The sequence below is a fragment of the Hydractinia symbiolongicarpus genome, chromosome 1 (genome assembly GCF_029227915.1).
Source record: "Hydractinia symbiolongicarpus strain clone_291-10 chromosome 1, HSymV2.1, whole genome shotgun sequence".
Lineage (NCBI taxonomy): Eukaryota > Metazoa > Cnidaria > Hydrozoa > Anthoathecata > Hydractiniidae > Hydractinia > Hydractinia symbiolongicarpus.
In genome coordinates, this window is record NC_079875.1 from 23,645,936 (window position 1) to 23,651,935 (window position 6,000).

The window sequence follows — 6,000 nt, forward strand, 5'->3', positions numbered from 1 at the left end:
AATTTCGCTGATTATGCATAATTTAAAGTTTCGTTTTCTGCAATTTTTTAATGATAAACAATAATTTCGTCACTCTTCAAATTTGTGCGCTTTCATCAAAATTATAATGTTGTGAAATTAAACCGTTTCAAGGATTAAAATACTGATTTGTTTTAATTTACGCTAGAAAATGCCACTTTTTCTAAAAGAGAGAAAAAATTTTGGTGGAGTTTTTGTTTTTGTTTAATTGTCCTTAGTAAATAATCCTTGACAGACTTTGCTCCAATGACCACTTACATGTACCAGGGAACTTAGAGGCCTTAAATGAAAATCTCTGCGATTAGATTTTTAAGACAAGATACGGAACCTTAATTTGGCGATTGAAATTTCTCAAGACCATCAAGTTTATAAATTAGACTCGTCTTCTGTATGTCACACGGGTTGATTTCATGGTAAAAAAGCACGAAATATTTCTTAGACAAAATAATATATGTTTAACCAGTCGTAACCCGTGGAAAAATCCACGGGTTCGCCCGTCCTTTATATTTAATCGTCGCGACAAAGTGGATAAAAATATATCGCATTTGATATTCGTGTTTCCGTAACATCATTTTCTAACTGAGCGGGGGGTCCGCGCAGACGGAATACGGGTATTATATATGTTTAACTAGCCGGTAGCCCGTGGAAAAATCCACGGGACTGCCCGTCCTTTATTTATCGCATATTTCGTGTTTCCGTAGCACAACGTTTTTCTCGCGCACAAACAGACAGACGGAATACGGCTATTATTAGTCTGGCAACGGGTGAATTCCCGTGGATCCATTTGTGACGTAAGTTACTCCACGCTTTTACGACTATTTTTAAATTTGTAAGTAAGATGTTTACACGACATCAGAACAAATTGTTGTCTTAAAATGCTTTTGCAATTTATTAGTTTTAAAAAAATATTAGAGCATTTTTTTTTGCGGTTACTCAACTTTTAACTTATTTTTGCAAAATTTAATTTTGCGAGTCATGGGGTAATAGCTGCCGTTTAAAAATCGAAAAAAAAAAAGATTTGATGAGTGGTACTACACATGGAAGAAAGCGGACACTAAAATACACCAAACCAACGTTAGGGAGGGGGGACGGGGTTATATCCTTTGATGTTTTAATATTAGATACCTTCGTGAAACATCGATCTTTTGGATAATTGAAAGGCATTAATTTATTTGTTATCGACAGACTTCGCAGGAGCACAAGTGCTTACAAGTTCCAGGGGTTAATGGTACTACATTTTTGACGCTTAGAGAATGAAAGGGTTAAAGTAACTTCTAAACTTCAGATTAATGTTTAGCGTATTCTTTCTGATCCGTGAGTCGTTCCAGAAAAAAAAATTCTCTATAAAGATTGACTTTTGAATGGTTTAAAGCTGCTTTTACACGATCAAATTTTGTATGACATATACTATATGATCATATATAAACTTGATCGTGTACCCTCCGTTATATGATCAAATTTATTACAGCAGCGGCGGCAAGTTCTTCGTCCCTCATGTTTAAAAAGTAAAAGAAGTATAAGTAAAACTTGATACACAGTATATGATCGTGTAACAAAAGTGCATATGATGAGAAGAGCAAGCGGTTTATATGATCATATTTCCCATTCTCGGCCCCAGAGCTCTTTGAGATAAACTCAAAAGCCTTGGGAACGAGGTTAAAAAATATCACTGCAACCGAAAAATGCAGTTTATACAGTCCGGCACGCTTGGTAAACAAACAACTATTCGTTTGCGAGCAACAAGTTTTTGTTTCTCTGAAGCTAACAAGAAAGTAGTTGAAATTCAAACAAAAGCAGGAAAATGAAAAAAATACGTAGTATGCTAAAAATAAACATTGCGCATGGGCAGACGCGTTATGGTTGTTTCTCTTCGTTCCCAGGGCATTTTTTCCTCTTAATTTTAATTAAAATTCGCTCAGGCATCAAGATGTCCTGGGAGCGAACTCTTTTTTTAAGGTACACATCTTAAAAGAGAAAAAATAGATGTCTTATAGAAAAAATTAAAGTGAGTGAATTATTATTTTGTACATACAAAATATCTTGTGACCGATTTAATTTTTTTTGCTAATTTTTGCTTTATTTTTAGCACATTAATACCAAAAGCTTCAAACTCGATTCCATACTCCTTTGTTTGTTTTTTTTTGGTACAGTTCCAACATCAAGAAAAGGAGAAAAACTGGAGTAGAGATTGTCAGGTCTTCTTTCAAAGAATGATGTTAGTGTTGATAACTTTTAACGCGCGTCTCTCCAGCGTTCGTTTCTATCGTTGGCCATGATTTCTTTTTAAGATTGCGACGCCGTAATCGTTGAATTACTTTATTCCATTGTGTTTGTGTTTTGTTTGCTCACAAATTGATATTCTCATTTTAAATGTTTTGTTGAAATTGTGGTACAACAACTAAATTAACCAAACCCTATCAAGCACTTGTTAAAGTACTATTTGTCCCCTGGGGACATTTAATTTCTCCCTCAATACATCTGAAACAATCTCCTTCACTCAAGCGTGCTATCAAAATTAGGCAAACACTTAATGAGATCCTTTCACGCAAAAACACATAAATATGAATACATGCGTAAGTTCATCGACTGCCTAAGTGCTGTCCGTCATTAGGACACGATATTACCCCCCATATTATTCGCGGTTTTGGTATGGAGTTGAACTTCGGTGCGCAGCTTTAGTGCCATATTATCTATTGTTTGCGCAGGGGGATGGGGGTTGGGCGGGAGACGACGGTGTTGTTCTTTACGCAATACATGTATGTTTAAGATGACTATTTCTATCAGTCGTTACGTAGAGACGAGTTCCCAACAGCGGTGGCTTGGGGGGACGGGGGAGGGGAGACGACGGTGCTCTTTACGCAATAACTTTTCTTTCTCGATTCTCAAATGATATGAGGTATGTACAGGTTTTACATGGTTTAATACGTGAGGAGGGTTGACCTTCCTGCGCTCTATAACTACAAATGGAAAAAGAAAAACCTGGAAACGAAGTTGCGCAATCTCTTATGTTGATAAAAAACATGATCAAATTCTTATTAGAATAGTAGAAGAAATGTACGCCGTAATACTTACCAATGTAAGAAAGTTTAGAATCATCAGGTGTCCTTGGACATTTTTTGCACGTGATGGTTTTGTGATACAAAAAGACAAATCGCGCTTATGGTTTAGGCAAATTCAGTTAAATCGGGCAGCAAAGGTCTTCTTCGATTCGACAAGGCATAAAGAACAGGAATATTGACGCCGATTTACTAACTTCTTATAGATTAGACCACTCAAATGTCTTTTTTTACGCTCGAATGCGAATCTAGCACTAAATTTGGTACTTTTGCATGTTTGTATTATATTTAACATGACAATAACGCAGGTTCGTTTAATACTCAAATCTTGTCGGTCAAGATTCTAGTCGTGACGTATACGGCAAGCGCCATTATGATTTTTCTGGTTTGGCGACAAAGAAGCCCTAGAAGAGACGAAGAGGCTGTAAGTTGAAGTACTTTTCAAAATACTTTTCAGTCCATTGTAAATTCGAAAAAATCGTTATTATTTTCTTGTATAGCTAGGAAGGTAGTCTGTATTGTTTCACATACTATTAGTTTTGAATGGAAGTATAAGTTGTGTTGTTCTGTTCATGTCGTCTTTAAATTTTTTTTTTTGTACGTAGGTATTGTCGCGTAGTTGCGCAGTGATGTGCGTATTTTAACAATTACATGATCCTCTCACTTCGCAACTCACAAGTGAGCTAAATATTATGATTTACGCAGGCTCGATATCTCAAATACTTGTTATCTTGTTGAACTCACTTGTAGGCAAAATTACGTTCTGTGTCTCGAACTCCGTTATCTCAAAGTCTCGCTGTGTCGAACTATTTTTCCGGTCTCCAAATTTTATTTTATCACGTTATCTCGAAGTTTATTTTTCAAACAAAAAACATACACTGCAACGTGTTAGAATCTCTTAAATATAATATAGCCTCGGGAAAACAGAGTAGAACCGTAAGCTTCTTTTAAGTTTAATAACAAATACATACTATTATCCATACATTCTGTCTTTTCTCTGTTTCTCCTTTAAACGAACGTAAATTTTTTAAAAATAAGTACGGGTATTTCGCTATCTCGAACTTTTTCGTTGGTCCTCTAAGAGTTCGAGATATCGCGCGTCGACTGTATATATACACAAAATAACTCCCTATTGAAATTTAAATTTTATATCTACTAAATGTAAACAAAGAGGATTTCCTATGGACTTAAGGACTCCCCACGGGAGTTAATAACTTCAAGAAGAACATAATTACGTGCGTTCCACATGTTTGCACCATTTTAGCCTGAAGCGATATTCATTTATAAAAGAATAACACGCCATTTTTAAAATAAAATATCAAGCATAGACGGTATAGACGGTAAAAATATAAGAGAAGCTTTTCGTAAAAACTATTTACACCATCAGTCTCTATGTACAACTAAATTCTTACAATAATATCAACCTACTTTTAAACTTTCAACCATCCATTATTATTCGACTTGGGGGTAATATAAAGCACGATTAATTACGCAAATTTAAGTAATCCCATTGCAAAAAAGTGACAATGATTGTTGATCTACCTGATCATTTAATTCCGGTTTGCGTAGATTAATAAAGAAAGCCTCGAAAAGTTTTCTTTTGCGGAAGTGGGAGGGCGCAGAAGACAAAGTTTTCCAGGTAAAATTGTAAGTGCCAAATTTCTTCAATTGTTTAGAAGGTTCGAATTTTCCCTTCTTATCCTCGTGTTCCAACCATCGCAGGAACACGCTCCTTCATAAATGACACATGATTTGTGAGTAATTTTGTCCTTGAGTGGAAATAAAGATCTAATATTGCGTGTTAACCAAATTACAAAAAAAAGACATTTCCGTTTCGTAAAAATTTCAATTCTTTCAATGAACTTTTTTACATCGTATTCGTTACTAGGACAGTAAGTTAGTTTGAAAAAATTTTTTGAAACAATTATCAAACAACAAACCAGGAATCAAAGGCTCATTGTCCGATTTATTTTGGTACTCCCGAATAACAGAATTTATGAATCCTAACGGAAAAGCAACTTCTTGAAAACGTTGTTTGATTGTATGAATTTCGGTATCAAAGTCTGATAAAATCTTCTCAGCACGGTGTAGTTTGCCATTAATTGCATTCCGCTTGTAGCGTTGAGGTACTTGGGAACACCAGAGTGTAGGTAACTTACCAGATTTTCGATACACTTTCGTACTAACTGATCCGTCATGGTCTACTTACAATGCAGTATCTGAAAATTTCTATGCTTGGTATTTTATGGATATTCATTTGTTTCAGACTAAGTGCTTATAAGAATTGGCTAACCCTATTGTTTAACCCTATTATTATTATTATTTATTATTATTATTTATTATTATTATTATTATACAGGTAAATATATTTATACAGGTTTAACAGCTTCAGTTTGATATAAATTTACTTGTATCAATGTGTGGACTGTCTAAACAAAAAATAATAATTCAAGTCCAAACAGGAAACAAAATCGTTAAAAATAGGCCAAAAAAGCAGAAAATTGGCGCAATTTGTGTACTTTGTTATTTAGCAGTGACCCTAAATCGAAAAGTTAGAGAAGAAGGGGTTAAATCATGTTTAAGTAGTGCATTTAAAAACATTGATTTGTCAGCATCGTTTCTCGACCACGCGATTTCCAGAAATGTTGTCTGCGACTTGTGATTTTAGGGTTTTATTGTGACGTTTATTTAGGCCTCTCTTTTATCATTCATGAGCTACTCCTTACTACAGAAAAAAACTTTACTTGTTATAATTATTCTACAATGATTACTCAGTTGTAAGTTTGCGATACTTTCCAAATTTTCATCTTGCCAGTAACTACGAAGTTGCTTAGGTTTATAACAGCTCTATCCTTAAATATTTTCTGTCTCATCACATCTCGTCTCTCGTCACCAACACATTAACTACCAAGAATTTTTTTTTGTA